We start from the raw sequence: 27,893 nt of genomic DNA, 5'->3' as shown, positions 1-27,893 counted from the left end.
TTAATAATTATTATTATTATAATATTATTCCGATTTTTATTTATCATTTATTTGTTTTGCTATGTGTAATTGCCATTTGTAATAGTACCAGCAGTTTTAGTTTAGGTTTTTGGGCTGTAGAACGAATTAATGGAATTATAATGTATTCCTATGTGAAAATCCTGCTCGACATGCGACCATTTCGACTTACAAACAAGGTCCTGAATTAACTTCGTATGTAGAGGTACCACTGTACTACGATTTTATATTTTGGAACATATCTCTACATATTATCATTAAATATTGACCCACTTATATTTTTCAGGGGAGACGGTGGCACAGGTGGTTGAGCGGGTCCTCCACTGATTGAAGGATTTTGGGTTCGATTGTCATGGTGTCCTTGGGCAAGTTACCTTACCATACTTGCCTGTGCGAAACTAAACCAAAGTAAGAATGAATGGTTGATAGTGTTCAGAAGGGCCTATGGTGCAGATTGGCTGCCTTGCTTCTGTTGGAGCTGCTGTAGCTACATTAGTGGCTTACCACCATCAAGTGTGGATTAAAAGAATAATGCAATGTGAAGCGTCTTTCAGTGTCCAAAAAGTGCTACATAAATCCAATGCATTACTATGAATGATTGCAATATTAATTAAACTGAAACTGAATACAATCTTCTTAAGGCCCCCAATAACACTCGAGAGTTGATTTTCGTTTTCTTTAATTTCATAGTATTTTAAATGAGTGTTCTATAAAAGGTTAAGTATAAATTCCTCATAAAATTGCTCAATGATCATGAATATATCGACCTTCACACTTCTAATAAATCACCATAAAAGTTACCAAAAATGGTTCCTTGCACTCACAAAAGGGGCTACAGCATACGCTTCTACCTAATAAAAGAATAAAACCAAAGCATTACAGTATAAAATCCAAGTTTCGCAGGTTCTATGCGCTCATGCACATCATTCATCATACATGGGGGTGTGGGGGGGTCACATTTTCATTAGGGCCATGTCTGTGTCGAGAAGCGTGGCCTTTCACTTGAGTGTGAGCAGGCAGTTTAATCACACATGCAGCACTACTCCATTTTCATTTCCTTTTTTCCCTCTCCTCTTCATGCAGCTTCCAATCCACTAGGGCTTCCTAATTCGGCCCCTCAGTGCCTGTCTGGCCAGGCGCAGCGTTTGCAGCCTGTTGCAATGACATAATCACTGACTTGGAGCAATGTACCCCCAAAATCCCTTACTTCTTTCCTACAGTCTGTAATCAGACTTTATGTTGACTCCCTTTGGAGCAATAGGAACAGATTCCTATATAAGAATGTCTTTGAATCTAGTTACGTTTTTGGGAAATTACATTTTTAACATTTAGTTCTGTTTGAATACTGTATTACAGAGATGACCAGAACCTATGTAGTGACTGAGGCTAGATGCTTTCAGAATTTTTTGTCTAATTAACCAATTTTCTTTCAATAAAGACGATAGACGTGTAATTTAACTCCCTATTCTCAATAGCAACAAATGAGTTAAAAGTAGGGGTGTCAAACGATAAAAATTTTTAATCAAGTTAATCGCAGCTTAAAAATTAGTTAATCGAAATTCATCGCAATTCAAACCATCTTTAAAATATTCCATATTTTTCTGTAAATTATTGTTGGAATGGAAAGATAAGGCACAAGACGGATATATACATTCAACATACATACATAAGTACTTTTTTTTTTTATTATAACAATAAATCAACAAGATGGCATTTACATTATTAACATTCTGTTATGGCGATCCATGGATAAAAATACTTGTAGTTCTTAAAAGATAAACGTTAGTACAAATTATAGAAATTTTATATTAAAATCCCTCCAAATGTTTTCGTTTTAATAAAATTTGTAAAATTTTCAAACAAAAAATAAACTAGTAGCTCGCCATTGTTGATGTCAATAATTACACAATGCTCATGGATGGTGCTGAAACCCAAAAAATCCGTCACACCCAAGCGCCAGCAGAGGGTGACAAAACACAAAAAAACACAAGTAACAAATGGACATGACACTCTCATTTTAATCTGTTTGAGCGTGGCATGTGCGTTAATTGCGTCAAACATTTTAACGTGATTAATTTTAAAAAATAATTACCGACCCTTAACGCGATAATTTTGACAGCCCTAGTTAAAAGACGGCGGCACGGTGGCTGAGTGGTTAGCACATCTGCCTCACAGTTCTGAGATCAAGGGTTCAATCCCAGGCTTCGGCCTTCCTGTGTGGAGTTTGCATGTTCTCCCCGTGCCTGCGTGGGTTTCCTCCGGAAACTCCGGTTTCCTCCCACATCCCAAAAACATGCATGGTAGGCTGATTGAACACTCTAAATTGTCTGTAGGTATGAGTGTGTGCGTGAATGGTTGTGTGTCTCCTTGTGCCCTGCGATTGGCTGGCAACCAGTTCAGGGTGTCCCCTGCCTACTGCCCATTGTTAGCTGGGATAGGCTCCAGCACCTCCGCGACCCTCGTGAGGAATAAGCGGCATGGAAAATGAATGAATGAATAGTTAAAAGACATTGTTTTCTCGTTGATATAATGGATAAAATAGCATGTCATCCCATTTAAAATATAGAACTTTTTTTTTTTAATTAATTATAAATTACCATTTAAAAGGAAAAACAATTATAGATCCATTTTACCGTGTTGCCAAGTGACAGCCCTCAAACATCACAGCTCTAGAGAAGATCTGTGCATAGATGTGGGGCAAAATACCAACTAAAATGTGAGTACACCGGCTGTTTGACCTATGCCATTGCCAACCAAGGTTACATTACTAGGTATTAAAAGTAACTTTGCTGGCTGCTCAATACTGATTCGCCATACATTTTCACAAATAGATTGTTTAAAAATCATAAAAGCTCATTTCCTAGGTCATTTTTCAAAATTACAAACCTTTTGTATCTTATTAAATAGGTGAACTTGCACATTTTTAAGTTGCTCAATATTTATTTTATTTATCATTTAAAGATTGGTAATACGTCTTTAAATGAAATCAGTCTATGGTGAAAAAAAAGGTTTGTTTAACCGTGTTAATTAGATTTAATGGGTTATGAATACTTATTATATTAAGTTACTGAAGAAAACTTTGAATTTGAAAATTTGAGTCTTTTTAAAATTTTCAGTTTAGAGCTGTCCCGATTAGTCGACGTAGTCGATGACGTATATGCATCGACGACCACAACATCCAGTTGCTGGTTAATGCAGGGTTAAAACAATATTTGCATGGAAAGTTGAGAATGTCGGAGGCTCGGTATGCAAGCGGGGAAACCGGCACAAAGCCAAAAAGCGCACCAGAGTAGCCAAAACATTGACTTATTTCAACGAAACAAAGGAGGGTACACTGTTGTGTCCTGTCTCTCCTATACCAAGCTTGCATACCAGGCTGCACGTGGGCTGTGAATGAACACCTTAAGCGCCGTCACCCAGTTGTAATTTTGGAAACGACAGGAGACAACACGTTGGCAGATCGTAAGTCTATCTAACTGACGAACGACGTTTTATTGAAGTTGCTAAGCCTGTCTCGATATGCAATGAGTCCATTTATCGCACGGTAAATAAAAATGAGAGCCGTAATTTTCACAGATGCATTTTATCGCCGCGTGCGTGCATACATTTGTGCTTGCGTGTTGATGGCATATGAGACTCCAGTTCCTTTCACAGATGTTTATTGGTCATCAGCACGCCGTAACATTAAAGTTCAAGAGAACACATCTATATGAAACACTGTAAATGTTAGCATTGCTACATTGAGGCTAATGGGGGGAAAAAAGACAACCTATTTTAGCCTGCTATAAAACATTTGTTGTCTTCTCTAAAACGCATACTTGCGGTTGAAAGGTGACACTTCAAACATAAAAAATTGCTGGTAAAAGCATTTGCAAGTGAAAAAATGAAGAAAAAAATCTGTTACTGACACCAAATGCAATGACGAAAAGTGCTTTTTTTCGCAAAGTGTAAAGCTTACAGTTAGCAGTTTAGCGAATGTACTTCCGGTGAACATTTCAAAATAAAAGCACGTCATGTTTGTCATCTAAATAATGATTTCATTATTATAATTACTATAATACTATTATATATAGCAGTATACTATAATATTAATGCTAGATTTTTTTTTTCTTTTAAGAATTATTTTGAATCATGTTGAAAAGGCGAAATCAGTGTTCTGAATCAGTTTACATTCCATTCTTTTGCACTAGTTAATGCTATCAGCATTTGACCTCATTGTTTGTTTTTGAATTATTATTGTTATTTACGTGTTTTTTGTACTTTAATATAGAATTTAAGTGTTCCACAATGTTTCTGTTGAATTAATAAATGTCAACTAAAAGTTCATTGCTAAATTAGTTTAAAAAAAAAAAAAAACAATAGTCGACTAATTGTAAAAATAGTCGGCTGACTAATCGGGAGAAAATTAGTCGTTTGGGTAAGCCCTACTACAGTTATAGTAACTTAATAGAAGTTTTATTTTTTTTCACACTGTAACTTCATTTGGAATATTGGAAAGGAGAACAGGTTTACAGAGAAACAAGTGATGATTGGCTATAAAAGGAGCATCCCAAAAAGGATGAGGTACACCATTTTGTGAAGAACTGTGTGACAAAAAAATGCTGCAATTAAAACATGTTTCCCAACATATAATTGCAAGAATTTCATGATCTATCTGTCATATACAGTATACAGTTACGTCACAGCTCAGATGGACATATTGTTCGTAGCTACTCTCTACATGCTACATACATTAATATCTGTTTGTTAGCATTGGGCCTGTCGCGATAACAAATTTTAGTAGGCGATATATTGTCTCATAAATTATTGCCTGTATGCAATTATTGTCATTTTTATGTCACCAATTCAACAACCAATGTAGTGATACAATACATACAATACAATACAATACATCCTAATAAATCACTCATTCAAGTGCAATAAATTTTTATTCTTAAATAAAACAAACTATATTAAAGATAATAAATATTTAAAAACACACACTAGCGCAGTATGTGAAATGTGAAATAGTTGAGAAACCCACCACCATTTTTGTTCTCTGCTAATTAGAGACCATCAAAAGTGTTTATTTGACCCAAAATGACTGTCATCTTGTCCTGCAAAGTGCGCATGCTAGCAAATTTGAAGCCAAATTATTCGTTGCCAATCAGATTTTTCATAATGGGTGTCTTTTCAAAGTTATTCTTAGCGTAGAATCTGGAGTATGTGAGATTAACTCCAGAAATCTTTACTTACATGAACATGACATGCCTTTATTTTGAAATGTTCACCGGAAGTATGTTCGCGAAGCTGCTAAGAGTAAGCTTTACACTTAGTTAAAAAAAAAAAAAAAAACACTTGTCTTCAATTTTCGTCATGCATGTGGTGTCAGTAAAAAAATTTTCTTCTTTTTGCATCATTTGCAAATGCTGTAAACCAGTGAGTTTTCATGTTTGAAATGTCACCTTTTAACACAAACAATGTCACCTTTTAACCGCAAGTTTGTGTTTTCGAGTAGACTGCCAATGTTTTCTAGCAGGCTAAAGTGAGTGTTTTTTTTCATCAGCCTCAATGTAGCTATGCTAACGTTTTACAATGTTTAATGCAGATGTGTTTCCCTATTTTGTATGTCTGAACTGACCAATAAACATCTGTGAAAGGAACTGGAGTCTCATATACAATCAACACGCACGTGTGCCTAGCACACACGGAAACACATCCATGTACAAATGTATGCATGCTTGTACGCGTCAATAAATCTCAGCCGGGAAGATTACCGACTTCATTTGTATTTACCGTGTGATAATTGACTTATTGCATATCGCGACTGGCTTAGTTAGCATTCATGTTTTACTGTGACTGTTAATTTTGTTTCATAAGCCTCACTTGTTCACATACTAGTTTGAATTTGAAGTTGAATGAAAATGGTGGAGGCTGAACTCTAGTGACATGAAGTCTTTGAGTAGGAAGCAACCGCCGCTCCTTTGCCTTTGCTTGGTCACAAGAAGGAGGGCAAGACAAGTGGAACGGGTCCGCAAAGAATTGAGCGATGGCTATAAATGCTTTCAGCAAGTATTACATCAATGCGACACAAGCACACACATGAACAAAATCAATAGCTAAGCAAATAAAAAGCTGCAAGCAATCTGAATAAGGCACAACTAAACCCACTCTCAAAATTGTCATTCGTAAAAGGATGCATAACCGTAATTAAATAAATCTTTGGGAAGTGTTGAAGCCTTGTCAAAGTTGACAGAATGATTTTTTAAAAAGAGTTCAGGATTTGATTGATTGATATCTTGGGGTCTTATTTAAATTTGTTTTTCCTTTCCACTTTACTTAAGTATAAGAATTCTTATTGCTACTCTCAGCTTGTCCAAGATGCTACTTGAGTCACTCATTTGTTCATATGTTATGGCATGTGGCATCATTTTCGTTTATTCTTAAACATTTCATTATTATGAAGCTGTTTTTATTTATGTGCGTATGGCAGTCAAGAATGTTAACATGTTACTGAAAACATTGCCTGTTCAGTTCATAAAGGATGGTGACAAACTGATGCCGGACTATTTCTATTTCTATTATTTCCTACGGGAAAAACTGCTTTTAATATGAACGACTTTCCATATGAAATCACACCACACTCCTAAACCGACCACCTGAAGAAAGCTCTGCAGACACTCTGATACCAAAATGTACAGCGGCACGAGAGTTCATTAGCATAAAAGCTTTCTGCGAGAGATGGCGGTCACCGAGGGTTCTCTTTATTTCCTTTAAGTAAGCGTGAATGCAAACAGTCAATGGATTACAATTTGTCTTCGTACAGTGTGTGTGCGTGTATGGTTAAAGCAGCCAGCAAGTAAACCTGGTGGCGTGTTATGTTCACTCTGCTGCTGTATAAAAAACATATGGCACTTTCATTGTTAATATGCTAATGACAGATAAGAGGCATGCAAAGCTGATGTCGTCTTGTTACGATCCAAGTTTTAACCTGCTGCTCGTGACCCCAAACTATTACATTAAAGAATGTAGTTTATCAGAAATAGCAGGAAAATAATGTTAAATTCCAATTCTGAAGGGTGATATAACGAATATTACAGTCTCATACTTTGTATGAGGCTCAGTATTAACTCATATATTATATACATTGCATAAAAAAAAGTTAAATTTATGGTAAAGTACTGGCAGCTGTGATTGCCAGATTAAACGTGAAAATCGTAAAGTACACGTAAAAACAGTCTCGTGCTACAGTAAATTTAAATGGTAGAATTTTACAGTATATTGTGATTCATATGTAACCAGTCTTAAAGTTCACATTAGTGAACTTCTTATTTCATTTTGAAACCCAAACTGTCATCATGGCAGTCAAGCATGCTGACTACCGAGCTAATGAAGAGAGGTTAAAGCAATGGCTTTAAATAGAGATTAGGAAAAGTTTACTCCATAATAATTTAAAAGCGTGTGCAAGAAGCTGACACTATACTGGACTATTGGCTCAGTAGTCAGCACGCTCAACTGCCACAGTGACAATCCGGATTCAAACTTGCGGTGAGGGCAATGATAAATGGAGCACAGTGATATCCCCATCAGACAGGTTACACATTCATACTTTTTACAGTCATTTACTGTAAAACAGCAGTTGAAATTTATTTATGGTAGTTTGTTATTAATTTGACTATACACATTTTAAGGTTTCTGGCAACAACTACAGTCAAAATTTGAGTGTAAATTTAATAGGTCTTTAAAAGATTTTTTTTTCACTCGGGTTAAGATCAGCGTTGTTAATAACGGTATTAGAGTATAACAGCGTTACTAACAGCGTTATTTTTTTTCAGTAGTGAATAATCTAATTAATTACTTTTCCATTCTTTGCAACGCCGTTACCGTGACTGAGGATGTAAAGACGCACGTTACTACGATTTGGTTGAATTAACCCCTTGTTGTCTGATTTAGTCACAGCTGCCTTTGAGGTAGCAGAGCGGGAAGGAAACACGATGCCATCATAGCATTCGCGGTCCCATTAGCATTTAGCATGGAGAGCGTCATCCTAAACTCTCGGGCAACTCTTTTTTTCGCATACAGTTCGTGGCGTCCAGGTGGGTACAATTAATTGAAAAAAATGTATTGTTTTCCTGTTGAGCATGCATTACCAAGTTGGTGTTGTCGTTGTAGATGCTACAGTATAATAGAACAAATATGCCCTAAACTTTTCTTGAATGACGTATCGATGAACCTTGAGTGAAGTTTTTTTTATCAAAACAACTAGAGCAAAGGCAGGATTTTGAGTGACGATACACACAAGTGCAAAAAACTAAAAGGGTTTTTCTCACGGCATTTGAAAGTTGCTTGAAAGTCTTATACAGCTAGAATTTAAAAATGTTAAAAGTGACGTTACACCTGTTGTTTTTTGGGGGGTATGAAAAATGTAATTCAGTCAGTTAATATAAGGCGGAAAACACAGATAAGAATGAAAAAGTAGTTTCTGCTCTTGCACTCCTCTATAAAAGAAACTGCTGTATTTTAAGCCAAAACAAATGTTGTGTTTGATAGAACAATATGTCTATATGCTGCCATAGCAGATTCATGGCACATGAAGCCCCCGAGCTATTTTTAATTTGTCCGTTTTACCCTGGAAACCCCTGTTTACAGACGTCGCGCAACCGCTTTTGTTTCAACCCAGCCATAAAACTAAGGTAAATAATTATACCGGTATTTATTATTCAGAATGTCTGTCATTTTTAGCTTAGAATCATTAATTGATGTCTACTATTTAGCTTAACAAATAAAGACTAAAAAATTATCCACTCACATATTTTAAACTTTTAAACAAATGACGTCACAATGAATAAATTGGTGTCTGTAAAAAAGTCACGGATATCTACCTCATAACTATCGCTTAATTGTATTTTTTTCGTTACTGTCGCATTTCCTCCAATATTTTAGATGATAAATAATCGATCCAAACAAAGAAAAATAGAAAAAGACGTTTAAAAGGGTAAATATATGAAAATGAAGATCTTGACCACTCCTTGATGTCTGCGATTTCTGCATCGCAACCCTTGTTATATTACCATGTTTCACCCTTAAAATTCCGGAAAAATCCGGCTGTGGCCATTCACAGCTGTGTCTTCACACTCGGGTTTTGGATCGAAAAGAGGTAGGTACGCCATAATATCTCGTTAAAATTCTGGTGTCTTCAATTCTGCTCTCGCGTGCTCTCGCCTTTAGTTAGGGTTTTGCTGTTTAAAAACCATTCTTTTTTACAAAAAAAAAAAAAAAAAGAAAATGCCCTCCAAAATTCAAATTTTTTTCTTCCCCCAGAAAATTGAGATTTTAGGCTTTCCAGTGATGTATCACACATGCATATCGGACAATTTTGAAAGTTGGCTAAATTGGGGATCTCAGAGCGGAACTTCAAGTCACCGGAGTGTTTTCCGCCATAAACATATTTGATGTGAAAAATGTTATCGAATGTTGATAAGAAAGATGTTAAAAAATGTAACATGTAATTACATGTAGAGCAGGAAAAGTAACATCAGTTATTTTTCTGAGTAACAAAATATTCTTGCAATGAGTTAACTGCGTTACTAACTCAATTACTTTTAGTCGCAGTTTTTTTCATAATTTGGTGCGACTTATACTCAGGAGCAACTTATGTGTGAAATTATTAACACATTATTATATCATTTCACATGTTATTTTGGTGTTTTGGAGTGACACTGATGGTTTGGTAAACTTGTTAGCATCTTCTTTAAGCTTTACTTACTCTTAATACAGTACCTATGTTACGATAAGAAACCGGCCACGTTTGCAATTCATTGTTCATGCATCATGTAACATTATCATACTGTACACTTATTCAGCATATTGTTCTCTATTGTATTATTTTTAATTGCCTTTCAAGATGACATATCTGTTCTATGTGTTGGATTTTATCAAGTAAATTTTCCCCCAAAAATGTGACTTATACTCCAGTGTGACTTATATATGTTTTTTCCTCTTCGTTGGGCATTTTATGGCTGGTGCAACTTATACTCAAGTGCAACTTATAGTCCGAAAAATACGGTAATTCCTTTTTTTAAAGCAGAATTAACAACAAGGGTTAAGATTGGTTATAGATTTATATCTTTAACTCTGCAGGTTTAGTAAAATTGTATACAAATACATTTGACAAGACTAAAATGAGAGAGTGTCCCTTTAACAATAGTAGGCAACTAGCTGCTAATTATACTGTATCTGGCCCGCCTGATGACTAAATGGATAAGAATATAACGTATACAGGAATTAGGCTCAGAGAAATTATGATTTTAAATGGCAATTATTAGATTTATTAAAAGACAGTGAGTTAGTGATTAAGGACAGCAGCCTCATTATCACCAGGTTACTGTTTCACGACACCGTGAGGAGTCGCAGCAGTAAAACAGTAATAGCCTGTAGCAAATTCATTTACATAAAATTACAAAGCCCTTTAACGTTTTTATACACGATCAGGTAAATAAAAAAGTCAGAAAAACAAGGTTTGCTTGATTAAAATATCATTTTCACCCACGATTGAATAGCGAGGAAGGTATTTTGGCCTTGAGCCAAACTTAGCTGCCGACCCCTACATCTACTAATTAGCCTTGACGTGAAAACGGCCACAAATAACTGAGTTCGCCAATGATGTAGACAAACATGAACACGGGCACAAAAAGCACCGAACGAGGGGGTGAACCGGCGCGTTTTTGGGACTCTTTGGCGGCGACGCAGCAGCATGCAACCCGCTGCTTGTGCATGGATAGCCCTGATCCCCCCGCGCTTTGACAAGGCGTAATAAAGCACCGCATTGTGCGTGTATGAGTGTGTGTATGAGGGTGCTTTTGGGGGTGGGGGGGGTGTTAACACAATGTTGCATGCTGAGTGCTGTGAGAAGGGCGTACACCGCCGGGTCCCACGGCACAGCGGCGCACAAGGGCCTATAGCAGGGAGTGGCAAGCATGCTAATGAGGTCATTATGTATTAGCCGCTTCTTTCCTTTACAGTGTGCCTGTCAGCGGAGGCATGAAGCCCGGCACAGATGTCACATATGGCACAATGCGGCAACAACGGCGGCGTCTCCAAAAAATGGCGGACGCAAACGGACGCTCCGATCCGGAGGCAGAAAAAAAAGGGCATTAGCATAGGTAATGAGGTGAGCTTAAAATGCAAAGACGCTAGCCACGCGGGCGACATTCACTCGCTAATTGCCCCCGCCGCTTATTCAATCAGCTTATTCGGCTTTTATTTAAACGCTTTTATTTACAGACAATAAAAGTGGGGGTGAAGGTGCACGGGTGGAGAACATGCAAATGCAATTATAGCGTATTTGCATAGCCGTTAACGATGGTAGGGCAGATGGTAAACAGCGGGCACTCGCGGAGAGCGCCCAAGCGCCATCTTGGCCGAGCGAGGCAGCTGGCAGATAGCGATCGGCCATTTTGTAAGCGCCGCCGCTGCCAGGAGGAGGTGGTAAGAAAAGAAAAAGAAGGCGCCAGTCTTAGCCTATGCCAGGAGATTGGCAGGCACTATAATACATTTCCTAGCACATGCAATAACAGCAAAAATGACAGTGTGATTACAGGGATTCTTTGAGAGGAGCGACTCTTGCATTTAGATGCTCATTATGAATTTATCACACAGTAACAACAGTCTAAATGTGCAGACTGGCGCCAAGGTTAAAACTTTTGTCAACTAGCAAATCCATGAGTCAACAATCTGAGGTAGGGATGGAAAAAACTTTGGATTGGAGAAAGGGTGTGGAATATAACCTTTTGTTTGCAAAGACCCAACATAACAAAAAATCCGTTATACTACTGTATGTCCTAAGTATATATCTGCCGATTACTAGTTTCAAGGTATTCCGTGAAATGAAAACGTCAAGGTTTCAAAACGGCGAAAATTTTCCCTCATATAACCGTCCCTAAGGTATTAACTATGTTTTATGTCCCAAAAATGCATGGAGAAATCCCTCGGTTGCAGCTGTAAGGCTTAACCCTCCCCCCACAGGTTGTTGCTCAGTGTAAGTGAGTCGGCTGTGCTACCCGATGGCTGGAGGAGGTGAAACTCGAAGAAAACGAATTCGCTGCTATGGGAATACTTCGGCTATAGAAAAGTTACAGATGGCCACAGTTTAGAGGAGGGCCAAACGACATGTAAAACATTTTTGCAGAGGGTGGCTGCCGAGGAGGCAATACCTCCAATATGATTTCGCTTTTATTCAAAATTAAAGGTTAGTAAACACTGTCATGAATGTTTCCCACCAGCTATGAGAGTTAACTCCAGCGTGTTTAGTGTGTCTAACGGTGGTAAAATGTGGTGTTTTCTTCTCTCTGGCAACTGTCTGTGTTGAGAAAGAGAGTGTGTGTATAATGTAAACATGATACGAGTCATACACATGTGCTTTTTATGGAAAATAATTCAATTATTTTTGTTCTGGTGGTGATAATATTGAGCTGTAGTGGTGGGTTTAGGCTCACCTCAAGGACTGCATTTATTTTAATTTTATTTAGAATACATACATATTTTTAAAATTCATTTTAACTTAACATTATACTTATGTTCCGATTTTCTAATATGTTTTGAAAAAAAAATCCTGTTAAATGGAAAAGGTTTTTTTTTGTTTGTTTTTTTTTAACCCAGATATCTCAAAGTAACACATTGTAGAGCTGCAATTGCAAAAAGTTACCGTCAGAATACCATACCGGCACATGCCTAAAGCTAAGCAGTTAAAAAGATAATTTATAAAAAACTTGATGTTATCAGTGACAATTATATTGTTTTTATTTATCATAGTAAACAGACTTTTTTTTTTTTTTTTTTTAATTATAGCTTAAAATAACCTTGCATCAGTGTCAGCAAAATGACGCAAGAGCTACTCGTCATGTAATAATTTAAATGTGATGTTAACTCATTCACTGCCAGCTCAGGAGTATGTATAGGATTCACAGAGTATGTGTTGTAGTAGTTAGTAAGAGACAATGTATTAGCGTTGTGCCAAAAAATCTATTATTAGATGCATCGAGATTCGACACGAGACGATTCGATTACAATTCATAAATGTTTAAAAACTTTATGACAGCCGCTAGTAGCGGAACGAAATTTAAGACACGTCTGCCGCCCGGACACCTTTAACGGACACACGCACAATGTTATGATGGATGCAGCGAAGTTACTGGGCGAGAGACTTACTCCTGTTCAAAAAATCCAAAAGTAAATTTGTGTATGAGATAGGCAAGTACCCGGCGGTCGCGCTTGGGGCCCTCTTCTGTGCGCAAGTTATTTTTTAGAGCAAGAGGGGAAAAGAGATATTTCGTTACTCCATGTCTTTCAGTTGTCCAGCAGTAGTTTCAAGTCATGTGTTGTGTTATGAGTAGCTAAGTCCGGTGTGCGTCTATAAGAGGTGAGTACACGAACCCTCTTGTACTGTTTAGCCTTTATTGTTGTTGTTTTTGAAATGTTAACAGTTAGTGCCGAGCACTAAGCTACTTAGCGAATTCGCTAACGTGTATTTTCACGTCCATTTGTGAGTTGTTTGTTGGTGTACAAAAGTTACTCCATATGCAGAATGTGTAAAACCATGATTAAGTATAGCGGTAACACTACAAACATGCGAAATAGTACAGAAATCTGTGGGGAAAAAAGTATATGGTTAAAAGAAGTCTGATTTCTAAAGACACCTTGTTTGTTTCCGGAAAATGTGTAATGCATTCCACCTGTGTAAATGTTATTGTATTGTTGAGAGAAATAAGTACTGCCTTTGAAACAGCTAATGCTTTTTCACCTTCTTGTGAAAAGAGCATCTCAAGGTCAGCTTTGTGTTGTATAGGCATTTTGAGAAATAAGTACTGCCATTAAAATGGTTCATGTTTTTGCACTTTCTTGTAAAAATATAAAAAATAAATTTAAAAAAAGCAGCTTAAGGGCATCTTTTTGTTGTATGGAGATGTTTCCATTGTTCCTGTTGAATCATTAGGACATTTAAATATATAATGGAGATAAATTACTTTGGCTGATTTATTAATAAATGTATGATGTATAGATAATCGTGATAATCGTGATTGTCGTCAATACCGCGATCATCGTTCAATAATCGAACTGTAGCACCATGAATCGTAATTGAATCGAATTATGGGGTGCCTAAGATGGCACACCCCTACAATGTATATTAAAAACATTCATTAACTGCAATAGACGTCCACTTCATTTTGACTGGTACTCCCTGTCAAAATAGATTGGACGTCTATTGCCGTCAGTGGTAGCCAAACTTTTAAGGCACTCACCAAAAAGTAGTCTCAGGTTTGAGCTCTCTTCAGGACTGATGCTTTAACCTCTCCTCGCATTTTCTTGCAGGTTAAAAAAAAAAAAAAAAAAGGTGTAGGTCTTATTACTCATTAGCAGCCATTCATAAGTAGGGAGTAGTTGACTTCTGCTTCCACAGAGAGAGGAAGCCGTGAAAGCCCTCATCTTTCCTCCGTCCCACCTTCTAGATCAATACTGCACTTCCATATCCTCTGAAGGCTGCTGCTCTTAGTGCGGCTCAGGAAATATAAAGCAATAAAAAAATATATCAGATTGGAGAAGAAGTTGTCCTTTCATCCGAGCCCATGAGATGAAGGTATATTGGGCTTGGATGGAGCGTCCTGTTCATCCTCCCCTCCCCCAACTCCAGGAATCCCTATGGAACCGAGAAGAAACTCAGATTTTTCCCACGTCTTTGCTTTTTCTTTTACCGCCCTTGCGCCCAGCATCTCAGTGGCAAGATGTTTGTCAAGCTGCAAAAACTCCGTGTGTGGGGTGGGTGCAAGGGTAAGGGCCGTGGTCTGGGACTGGTGGAGGAAGCTGGAAAATAAAGATGGAGGTGGGTACTGGTGGAGGGTCCCAAGGCTCTTAAGGGCCCGCAGGCAGTTCTGGCCAACCTCTGCTAGCCTTAGTATTGATTCGACCGCGTGGAGGCTCCTAGCCGGCGGCGACGGGCGCCTCGGCTTGCCCGCCTCACCTGCATCGGGCCGGCCCTCGCCTGCCCACTCTGCCTGGCCCCTGTCGGCTCGACGGGACCCCTGAACGCAAGCGCCGGGGGGGCCGCGCGAGGAAAGCAGCGAGCCAGGCTCGTCACGGAGATCCACAGCTGTGTTCACCTGCTCTGGGTTCAGCCGCTTCCTGCAAATCCTTCCATCCATCTATCCTTCCACCCACTCTCCTGATCCTCCTCTTCTTCTTTTTCATCTTCTGCCTCATCTCTCTGCAGCACACAAACACAGGAAAAAAAAAACGGTTAATAGTAAGTTTTGCTGGAGTTGAGCATGAGTTCAGGGGTGAATATTCTGGCATTGTCTCCCGGCTGTCGGCGTGAACCGGTTCACCTTATCGGGCAAAGACCACCGGGATTGGAGGTCTGACATTTAACATGCTCTCAATTTTTAGATACCAGTGGTGAGTCATCAGGGCCAATAAGGCCTGCTAGAAGGGCCAAAACATGAACACAAGCAGTGACCTACAAAAAAACTAAATGCTTAAAGATAAATAAATAAATAAATGTTAAATTTGCGTTAAAATAGATATTACAACATATCTGTTAGACCTCGATCATATGTTATATGGTTCTAGTGTTTAAAAGGTTCTTGAACCTCTACTTGTAAAAAACAAAATGCTCACACATTGTCAAAAATCTAAACCCTTGGTCAAAACATTTGACACTAAAATTTACAGTTTCAGATGTACAATAGCTCCCGTTTTTACATTGTTTTACAGTTGACTGTTTTTTTCACAGAAAAATTCTGAAGAATACAGTGATCCCTCGCTACTTCGCGCTTCAAACTTCGTGCCCTCAGTCCATCGTGGATTTCTTTTTCCAATAATAAAAATAAATAAATAAAAACCTGTTCTGTTCAGCTGTTTGACATGGAGAATGGAACTCTAAGTGTCCTGTTTTGTCTGAACAGTTTTAATGTTTCACATTGGAGTATGACATACTCCCATTGTGATCATACCTCGTTTATTAAGAAAAACCACCGAACAGGAAGGGGTTATGGGGGAACAGAAGAAAATGAAAGACAAATAGAAGAAACACAAACAACAACAAGAAAGAAATAAATTGAACGCCTACACTAACTATGAATATGTTGGTGCTATCGTCGTATTTCCGGTGCTTTTTAAAGTTAACGATGATTGATGGACGTTAAGGTTTGATTTTGCCAGAGACGCTTAGAAGCAGAAGTTTCAAAGCGCCGCATGTGTCAAGCAATGTTTTAGTTGTTAAACAGTTGCTGTGGCAACTCATTGTGCGTAAGTGAGCAGTTTGAGCGGATTTGAGTGGACTCACTCAATGAAGCATTTAATCAAGACCAGGGGTCGCGTTAACCGAATATTTTCCGTCGTTGACCGATTTTTTAAAACGGTGACGGAAAAAACTGAAGTCCATCCGTCATTTTGACCGGTTGCAATTCACACCCCAGACCACAGGGTGGCGAGTGAGCATATTAATTAGCTATTGTCTCTCTTGATGCATGACGTCGTTGGCCTTACTCTGAAAAAATGTCAAGGCAACTGAGTGTCCTAAGTTTCTTCAAAAAGCCCCAAAACGACGATGGTGTTGATAAAAGAGGTGAAAAAACAGGGACTGCACAAGTGGGCACGCAATTCAAGTCCATGCGCACCAGGAGGAAAGTGTGAGACTACATTCAGGCCACAGCAGGTGAACTGTTAATTTCATTGTTCCATATGCTACATATGGTAGGCTACCTACCTACTGGGGCCTCAGTGACGTTTCTTATTCTCGCTATATAATTATACAACTTTAACATTTGTTAATAATACGCTCTGTGTGTAGTATCATCCATCGCTTTTCCTTTTTAAATGGGCACTTATAAGCGAACGCAAGAAGTAACAACGGGAACATTTTTAAACAGGCATTTCACGGGAGAGCATTTCGACTCTTCGGCCAATCATATAGCGAGAGCGAGTGGATAGTGAGGGGACCGCGCGCAGCTCTTAAGTGTCTCTGTCACGTGACTGTCGTAGCCGGTGTAGGCGCTTGAACCTACACCGGTAACGCGCTCGGCCAGATGGACACACAAGTACGGAAGGTGAATTATGCCAAACAAAGGGTCACCACAATGTCATTATCATCATTTTAAAAATTTAAGTGACGGGTAAAAATAGATTATGACCGCATTTTTATGACCCTGTCAGTCAAAATGACAGACAACGAAAAAGTCTAGCGCAACCTCTGATCAAGACAAACATTTTTCTACTTTATTATTATTTAAAAATAATTTGTTGGGGACAGTAACATGTTTAAAACTCATCATAATCATTACATTTGAAGTGCTTGAAAACCATTTATTAAAATACATATGATATGATATGACAAAAGTTTGTTTTTATTATACTTTGGGGAGGGAGAAAAAGCATGTCTCATCTCTTTCCAATGCTAAATATGAATAAATAAATTGAACACCAAAAAAATAGAAAATTGCGAGGGGGAGCACTACTTCGCGGTTTTTCACTTATTACAGCGGGCTCTGGTCCCCATTAACTGCAAAAAACAAGGGATCACTGAATTTTTTTTTCTTTTACAATGCACTGCCTGCAAAGCCATTAGCCCGGTCTTGCTTAAACTGCCACTGCGCTCATGCAGAATAGAAGGGAGTAAGGTTTTCCTAACTTTCTATACGCAGAGCACTTAAAGTTGCTATTTTTTTTATTTTAACCATATCAAAAAATGAAAATGACTGCACTGATGTAAGTTTACATGTATGAAACGAATTTGGCACTCAAATATGGCTATTTTTAACCATTTCATCGTTATTCCCCCCAAAACAATGCACTAGCATTTGTGGTTGTGATGTCACAACCAGAATTGATGCTCATGCCTAGCTTTGTAACGCTTCCTCTAGCTAGCACATGTTGTCATTGGTACCAACCAGAACTTCCTTTATTCCAGGATGTCTCGCACAATCCTGGACTGTTGGCAACTCTAATGTTGACAGAATGGCGGAACATGGCAACAAGGAATTAGAAAGCCTATGGATAGCATGCTAGCAGACTGCAAAAATCTGCAGGTCATTCTGGGTGTGACATCATCTTCTGTTTGGATATTTTTTAATCGGGCAGGCCCAGTGCAGCTGAGAAACGAAGAGTCACGAAGACTAATAACGATATAATTTCATTTAAGTTTTTTCTGTCACTTTTTTGGGCCGGATTTGTGTCCAAACCATGGTCTGCAATGATTTTAAAGTCACTTCCCATGGTATTTCATAGCACCTTTATTCTGATTGGTTTTTCAATAACTCCAAAGTCAGCTCAACTGCTGATATGACTAAATGATTGAGGAGGAGAAGGACAAGAAAAAAACAGCAGTGACATCTCCACTATTAAGACTGATTCCATCACAGTATAAAATAATTAGAAAATTAAGGTTTTTCGAGTTTTTAATCATAATATACAAGCAATCACAACTGCCAGTATTGTTTTTTGTCTGTTTGGTTTTACCTTACAAGTGTATCCCTTTTAGTTTGTGCTATTTTGCTTGCTCGCACCGCTTCCAATACATGTACGTTGATTACAACCCCCCGACCAACTCCCAGTCTGTCCAATATGATTTTAGTATACATGCTGATCTATTCTGTCAAAGTTATTCGGAATCATTACTACTATTTTCATGATACTACTGTATGTTTCTTTCATATTATTAATTTTGAATTACCTCTCAGGGCTTGTAACATTGTCAACATTTTTCAATTTACTGATTTGTTGGTCATAGCAGGCCAAGTTGTCAGAATCTTTTGTTCAGTACTTCAATTTTCCAAAATGTTTTCATCATATTACTGTATTTTGCCGACGATAAGTCGCAGTTTTTTTTATAGTTTGGCTGGGGGTGTGACTTATACTCTGGAGCGACTTATGTGTGAAATTTTTAACACATTTCACATGTTATTTTGGTGTTTTGGAGTGACACTGATGGTTTGGTAAACTTGTTAGCATGTTCTTTATGCTATAGTTATCCGAATAACTCTTAATAGGTATGTTACGTTAACATACCAGCCACGTTTGCATTTCGTTGTTTATACATCATGTCACATTATCAATGCCTGGCTCTGCCAGACTATTCTCCCTGTATTTTTCAAACACTGAGAGAAATAGTCTGGGAACCATCCCATTAACGGCCTTTCGAGCAGGTACAAAATCAATCGACAAATCAGATTCGTTTATTTGCGTGACGTGTTCTTCACGAGTAACGTCACTTTTGCGCGTCGAAAGTCGTCTCTTCAACAACACAGATGGTGAACGGGAGAGCCGAGAATATGTTCCAATCCACGGTAAAATAAGTTTTAAATTACCAAAAACACATCGACACGAGTCATTGACAACAGTCTGTCTCGCGCTAGCCATGTCGAATAAACTCCGCGCTCTTCGTATGTTTACTTTTGCGCGCAAGTCCCTCGTCCTGCCCTCGCCATTTTACTAACATCACATCTGCCCGTCGCTGATTGGTCCACTCCGCTGTCTGTTTGCTGTGGCTTGCTCCGCCCTGGAAATTGTATCCGCGTGAATGGTGGCCAGACTCAATAGCTGGAACAGCGGTGAGTCTGGTGTACCAGGCAAACATTATCATACTGTACACTTATTCAGCGTGTTGTTCTCTATTGTATTTTTATTTTAAATTTCCTTTCAAGATGACATATCTGTTCTATGTGTTGGATTTTATCAAGTAAATTTCCCCCTGAAATGCGACTTATACTCCAGTGCGACTTATATATGTTTTTTTCCCCCTTCGTTAGCCATTTTATGGCTGGTGCGACTTATACTCAGGTGCGACTTATAGTCCGAAAAATACGGTTCTAAAAACTGATCAATCCTGAATCGCTTCATAATTGGAAATCTATGAGAGCATTCGTAAAGTTGCCAAAGGATCAAATGGAGCGACCCATTCTAAATGTTGACGCCAAAGAGCGTGTGAAGGAATGGAAATGTTATGGCTGCACCAGTGCCGCTCCAAAGAAACATTGTCAGAGAATCACATCGCAGCTTTTGTGTCATCTCGAATCCTTCAAACGGCTCCGGCAAACTCTCTTCTTATGATAATAGCAGTTTGGCGGCGGTGGTGGCGAGGGGGGCGTATTTCTTAAAGGATTCATGCTTCCATTGTGTGAGAAAGAGCCATGGCCAAATTCACCCCCCTCCTTACCTTAGCACGCCACAGCAACCGAACGTTTTTTTGAGCGCTTTCTCTACTTTTAAACAAAACAGAAAAATAAACAAGCTTCCATTGGGTCACAGAAGTAAAGGTTTGTGGTGGAAGTTACAAGATTGGCCAAGTACGAGAGGCAAGTCTAAAGGTAAGGGGTCTTAGCGGCGAGGTTCGAGGGGGCACGGATGTGGGACGAGGGGGTGCGCTGCGTGTCTCAGACACAATAATTCTATTCATTGGGCTCAGACATGGGTGTTAACTCCCCTCTGACCGAGCACAATGAAGCTGGGCGGCTTCCAGGCAGGCCTTGGTGATATTGTTAGTTCAGGGCTGCATTGTGGCCGCCGCGGGACACAGTCGACGCATTGTGGCTGTGCGGCAGGATGGATGGATGGATGGAGGTTTGAGAGGTGAAAGGCAAATGGCGAATTTGTGTTTGTTAGTAGTTGGACATGTACAACTTGGAAATCTGTTTATATGAGAACTTAGTTGGATTTTTGGCCAAAAGTGAAGCATTTAGAACAGAAAAAATATTTGGTAAAACCACTCATGGTTGTGTTTTTTTGTTTGTTTGTTTGTTTGTTTGTTTGTTTGTTTGTTTGTTTGTTTTTTAGTTCACATAAATTTCCCCAAGTCTGCCACTGCAGACTCCTTACAATTTAAGGGATCATCCATAAATCTGTCCATAGTCCTATTTCACACCCAAAGAGAGAATCATACCTCCAATAATCCAATTGACAATCAAAGTTTCTTGTTCAGGTTGAATAATTGAATCAGACAATTCTCCAGACCCAACACTACACTTCAAGAGCCATAAGCCTAGACCACTACTACAGCCTTTTTTAATGTGGGCTGTTCTTCAAATCGGACCTCTCGTAACTACGGCGAAAATCATTCCACAAAACCAATGAGCCTGAAGGACGAAGGTGGATAGACGGCAGCTTATACTGTACACGGTTGGACATTACAAGGGGATGACACAAGAATCTTCAAGGAGGAACAATACCTGTGGTGTTGGATTGTTGGTCCAGTTACTCACAATCTTGAACCTAGAATTAGGCCTGATATAATAACAAATTTTAGTTGGCGACATATTGTCTCATAAATGTATATGCAATATTATTGCCATTAAAAAAAAAAAAAAAAAAAAAATCAGCCCCAAATACTCGTCCTTCTCAAAAAATGTGCATATCGTGGTATAGTTCAATATTTTCTGTAATGTACTGATAAACATTAGACTTTCATATATTTTAGATTCATTACACACAACTGAAGTAGTTCAAGCCTTTTATTGTTTTAATATTGATGAGTTTGGCAAAAAAGTCAAGAAAAATTAAAAATCCCTATCTCAAAAAATAGCATATTTCATCCTTCCAATACAAAAAAAGTGTTGATTTTTTTTTGTTGATTTTTTTTTTTTTAAGTCTTGACACAGCACTCTGGGAACAGCCTATTCGCTCAGAAATTTCTTTCTGTGTCTTAGCCTCTTGCTTGAGGGTGTCAATGACGGCATTCTGGACAGCAGTAAGGTCAGCAGTCTTGCCCATGATTGCGGATTTGAGTAATGAACCAGGCTGGGAGTTTTTAAAAGCCTCAGGAATCTTTCACAGGGGTTTTGAGTTAATTCGTTGAGTCAGATGATTAGGATAGTAGCTTCTTTAGAGTACCTTTTCATGATATGCTAATTTTTTGAGATAGGGATATTTGGTTTTTCTTGACTCTTTTGCCGAAATCATCAATATTAAAACAATAAAAGGCTTGAACTTCTTCAGATGTGTGTAATGAATCTAAAATATATGAAAGTCTAATGTTTATCAGTACATTAAAGAAAATAATGAACTTCATCTTTCTACCTTTATCTTTCTTAACTATATCTATCCAACTTTTTTGAGAAGGACCAGTATAGTGACAATACATCCTAATGAATCACCTATCCAAATGCAATAAATTGTCATTATTAGATAAAAGAATCCATATTAAAAATGATAAATATTTTTTTTTTAAAACACACACACACAAAATGCATAATGAGCCATTATGTATGTTTGAGCCCATTAAAAGTGTTAATTTGATCCAAAATGACTCTCATTTTGTCCTGCAAAGTTTGCATTTTAGCAAATTTGAAGCCAAATTATTATAATTTATCATCTCATGTTGTCATTGCCAATCAGATTTTTCATAATGGGTGTCATTTTAAAATCTATTCTTAGTGCAGAATCTGAAGTATGTGGGATTGCCTCCAGAAATCTGAACATGATGTGCTTTTGTTTTGAAATGTTCACCGGAAGTACACTTGCTAAGCCACTAACGGTAAGCTTTATACTCAGTAAGAAAAGAACAAAAAAGAGGTGCACTTCACTTTTCGTCATGCATGTGGTGTCAGTAATAGATGTTTTTCTTTTGTTCGTATCATTTGCAAATGCTGTAATTCAGCGAGTTTTCATGTTTAAAGTGTCACCTTTTAACTGCAATTTTGCATTGTGGAGAAGACTGCCAATGTTTTATCGTGGGCTAAAGTGATAAGAACATTGTCTTTTTTCCATTAGCCTCAACATAGCAATGCTAACGTTTTACCATGTTTAACATAGATGTGTTTCCTTATTTTAATTGTCTGAAGTCGAATTCTACGGTGTGTTGATGGCCAATCAACATCTGTGAGAGCTACTGGAGTCTCATATGCAATCAACACGCACGTTTGCCGAGTGCACGCAGCACACGCAAACACGCGCACGCAGAAATGTATGCAAGCACGCACGGATAAATCGTAGCCTGGAAAGTTACCGCCCTCATTTTTATTTACCGTGCGATAATTTGACTTATTGCATATCGCGAGAGGCTTATCTAGAATCTTATCACCAGCCAAGTTTAGATGTGATAGCAGTTTCTTCTTACGGACAGGACCCAAAAGTTTGTCTTTTAGGTCTAATTGTATGATTTTCACTTCGGTTGTGATAAGTCCTGGACGAGCCCAATAACTCACTTCATGAGTAATACTATGGGTAATGGGCGCCGTTTGTAAAGCAGCACATGCTGAAAATTACAACAACATTTTCTCACATTTAGCGCCACACAGTGTTTAAAACGTGGTGTAAATTTTTTGAGTGACTTTTTTTTTGCACATTTACAACAATATTTAGCAACTTAAATATTCATTTTTAAATAAGAAGTTTTGTACCTGAATTTTTAAATCCAGAACTAAATATTTAATTTAAATCTTAAATTTATATCCTATATCCTAAATGCTAAATCTGGAAACGGTTGGAACTAAATATTTAGCTTAATATGCAAATTCACATGACTGGAGACCGGAAGTAACTAAATAAAAGCTGGAGCACACAAAATGCTCTTTCAATACAGTGCCCTCCATAATTAGTGGCACCCCTGGTTAAAATGTGGTTTTTAGCTTCTAATAATTTTTCTTTAAATTCAAATAATACCTTAATGGTAAAAAAGAGAAAAATCCAGCCTTCAATACAAGTGCATTCATTCAGTGGGGAAAAAATCCCACAAAGAAAAAATTATTTGACATCAAATAATGTGTGTCACAATTATTAGCACCCCTGGTGTTAATACTTTGTACAACCCCCTTTCGCCAACAAAACAAGGTCTGGGGACTGAGATGGCCATGGGAGGAGCTTGATTTTGTGTCTGGTGAATCATTTCTGTGTAGATTTGGCCATATGTTTAGGGTCATTGTCTTGCTGAAAGACCCAGTGACGACCCATCTTCAGCTTTTGGGCAGAGGGCAACAGATTTTGATTTAAAATGTCCTGGTATTTCAAAGCATTCATGATGCCATGCACCCTAACAAAGTTCCCCTTTGGAAGCGAAACAGCCCCACAGCATCACTGACCCACCCCCCATACTTCACAGTGGGTATGAGGTGCTTTTCGGCATGCGCATCTTTCGTGGCACGCCAGACCCACTTAGAGTGTTTGTTGCCAAAAAGCTCAATCTTGGTCTCATCTGACCAAAGCACATGCCGTGTACCATTTAGATATTTTGTCACACTACTAGTGGCTAGTGTTTTACTTTCAAGAAACGCTTTGCTTGTGGTTTTTTTTTTTTTTTTTGCGCAACTGGAAAAAAATGAATGTTTTTCCATGTATTTCAACTAGGGATAGATGTTGAGATGTTTGATTTACGAGTGTAGTCAAGTCATGCACCGCTGTAGCTCATAATTTCTATGGCTTTTGACTATGATACTTTTTGACCAAACTCGGAAAAACATGACAAAAAATGAACCTGTGCTTGTCAGATTTAACACTCTGCCCTTCAAATAGGTCTGAAGCAGTGAATGTATAACCATTTCGATCATTTGTCACACCTCTACTCTGAAAGCCCCGTGACGTCAACGACAATGGCTACCTACAAGTTAAACTATTTTTACAAATTGTATAAATATTAAATCATCAAGAGGGGTTTCAATATCAAATTATTTTAAGTCATAATGTTTATCTTTTAAGAACTACAAATCTTTTTATCTGTCGATCCCTTTAAGTACAAACAATTCTGGTATGCCCAACAAGCCGATTGCACCACAACAAGTCTACTCCCACAAAAACCTTGTACTTTAAAGGCATGGACTTCCTCCGGGGCTTGCCCTGCATAGATGTCTCAAACCAGTGAGGGTATTGCCCCTTTTCCCTGGTGAGGTGGGATAGCAGGGATTACACTAGTCAACCAGGGTAGACAATGATCTCCCCTCCTGGGAAGGGAGTGCCGACCTTCTCTCAAACAGTGATTGAGGCAGTCAACTGATGACTAACTCAATTAAGGACAGGAGAAAGTAGAAAGAGGGTGAGGAATGGATGCATGGGACCCTGAGGAGGGGGTGATGGATTAGAGTCAGCCAGAGGGAGCTCAAAATCTCAGGTGTCCTGAGTACAAAACTCCCTTTTGGTCCCTAATAATACACTGCAAAACTATACAAATCCAATGACAGAATGCATCAGATAATCCTATTAGACTGGACTTTTACTGAGGATATTTAGGGGACAGTTAGCGCTATAACAGAGATGATTCTGCAACACTTCACAAGAGGGATTTGGCAGCGGCACAGATTCAGCACACCAAATCCCATTTGTACGAGGGGTGTGTGTGTTTGTATTGACAGAGCATAATCTCAGTGAAAGGACAATGTCCCAGCAGGCAGGTGAGAGTGCCTAGTTGGACATATCGAGACTCTTTGCTGGGGTGTAAACACACAAGCAGATGTGTACTACTTGTTCTTGTATTGGTCATGAGTGAGATAGATTCTATCCGAAGTGACTCGAGCAAAAGTGTACCTGCGCATGAAATAGTCACCAGTCATTCGCAGATAGAGATGGGAATCTTTTGTTTTTCAGCTAATCTATTTCTCTTTGTTTGGAAAAGGATAATGCCGTCAAACAAAAGTGCCAAGTGGCGAGCCAATGAGACGATTCTCTGTTAACTACTGTTTTATCAGGATGGGGGTGGAGCGTCTTGGCCAGTACAACCACAAGAAATAAACTGTGAAATTCTGAAATGATGAACTATAGACAGATGGCAGCAATGAATCTCTTTTATACATTTTTAAATCGAGCTTCATCGGAACTAGGGGGATAGGATGAAGAGAAAATGGTGAGGTGCTGTAAATTTGATGGCTAAAAGATAGGTATAAGCACACCAAATGTTTGTGATGGTAGATCGACTACAGCTAAGGTAAGAGAAATATGACGAAGAACATTCATATTTAAACGTGAAAGCAATGACGTGATAGATTAGACCAAGGGTGTTGGTTTGCATAGGGATGGTAGGGACAAAAACTAGCAACTTTTAAGGATGCTTAAATTGTCCCCACCAACTTTTAAGCAACCTTGTTTGCATTATGTAATGAGTTGCGTTATATAGTGTATTTAGATTGTCTTCCCATGTGTTGTAAAGAAAGAATTGACCCTATCATAATTAAGTGAATTACAGTACTCCTATTATGTTTAGACTTATATTCACCCCTTTTCACTTGCTGAATGTGCCAGTCCATTTTTTTCCTCAAACACGAGTTTGATTGGCTGGTGACTTGACCCCCCCCCCCCCCTCCCCACAGACACACACACAGTCAAAGTCCTGACACAAATAAAACATGCCGCATTCTCCGCCCCTTTCGAAGACGAGGAATATCAGAATTTTTTCCCGCTAGCAGCAGCCACTGTAAGTAATGCAAAAACATGTCAATATTGTGGAGGTGGGGAAAACACCACAAATTTTGCTACGAAAGTTCGACCTGCATCGGAGTTAGCATGACATTAGCCCATTTGCTCCCAAAAACGTATAAATACGTTCTATTTTTAATTGTTTCAGTGTCCCAAAGACGTATTTATACGTCTTTTTATTTATTTATTTATTTATTTATTTATTTCAAAAAAGACATCTCTGGGTTCTGACTCAATTTAGCTCCAAAGCACAAAGCTGAAAATCCATTTTAAAGCAATAAAACTGGCCACTGGAGGGCAGTAGCGCATTTGGTAAGACCCGCAACCCGATTCAACGGCAACGAACGGCCAAGCCACACGGCTGGGGCGCCGGCAGAAGATGACCAAATGGATGCCAGGTCTGGATGCTGACGACGGAGCAGAAAAACCGGTAGGACGCCCGGGATGCCAGGCATTGGACGACCGAGCAGAACGACCGGGACCACTAGTGCAGCGGACAATGCCTTTGAGTCCGTGCTGGTCGCGAGCAGAGAGCCCGCAGAGACTCAAAAAAATGAGGGAAAAGTTTAACTGGCTGTCGCGGCCAGTCAGTTATGTGTAAATAAATTTCTACTTTGCTATCAAAAGCTCTATTTGTCTTGTTGTTTCTTATTTTGTAATAGGAAAACATTATTCAGATGTTTGGGATGTAACTAAAGCAAAAAATAGCTGTGTTAAAGTCAAAGTTATGTTTGAAATGTATGCTTTCACAAAAAGCTCAATTTCTCAATTTTTTCATCAGAAATTGGAAAACTGCTCAAACTAAGCTATTTTCTAATGCTGATTTCTAAAGAATGGAAAAGGATATGAACTAACTTCTTTTCTGCTGAAAGAAGAGAGTCTTTGTTTTGGTGGGTTTATATAGTAATAGAACAGAATTTTCTGTGGGCCATGCAAAATCAGTCAAAATCCAGTAAAACGGCCAGGAGCGAAGGGCCTTGCGCCGGTAAAAATGGCTGGGAGTGAATGAGTTAATCTGTGTGAATTTCCCGAACTTGAGTAGGAAGCTGCTTTGAGAAAAATATCCTCCTTGTATTGTTGTGTATTGTTTTCTACTGTTAGCGTTAATTAAATTGTGAGAAATATGTGTGGTGAACCTGGTTTTCCTCAATTTTCATTTTTATTTTATTTATGTGGTGTTAAAGCAGCCCAAAGAAGAAGCCCAAACACACCTCCTTGAAACTAGTTACATTCCGTTGGTTTCGGTGTAAATCTACTAGAATTAAGTGAAATGATCTGCCAGTGCTTGAAGCAAATTTTACCCACTTAGAATTTCTTGAAATAAGAAAAATAGCTAGCTGAAAATGAGTTTAACAGACTTATTTTAAGCAAAAAGTTGGTATATTTCATCTTAAAAAAAATTTTTTTTTAAAGCGGTAACACTTCATAATAACTATCTGTTACAACTAGTTAATGCATCATTACTAAACTGTTAATAAATGATTCATATTTGACTTGTTAAGTGTTTGTTAACAATT

At 38.5% G+C, this 27,893-nt stretch overlaps 1 long non-coding RNA gene across 2 annotated transcripts in view; it reads right to left on the bottom strand.

Annotated features, from left to right (window-relative positions):
- The window catches only part of LOC130918850 (uncharacterized), a 96,285-nt gene that overhangs the window by 34,547 nt on the left and 33,845 nt on the right, over positions 1 to 27,893 (bottom strand). For both annotated transcript variants that reach the window (XR_009063845.1, XR_009063844.1), the window contains exon 3: positions 14,295 to 15,253. This is a non-coding gene — a long non-coding RNA (uncharacterized LOC130918850). The remainder of the gene's footprint in view (positions 1 to 14,294; positions 15,254 to 27,893) is intronic.

Source organism: Corythoichthys intestinalis, chromosome 7 (genome assembly GCF_030265065.1).
Source record: "Corythoichthys intestinalis isolate RoL2023-P3 chromosome 7, ASM3026506v1, whole genome shotgun sequence".
Taxonomy (NCBI): Eukaryota; Metazoa; Chordata; class Actinopteri; order Syngnathiformes; family Syngnathidae; genus Corythoichthys; species Corythoichthys intestinalis.
This window is presented reverse-complemented; position numbering and strand designations above follow the sequence as displayed.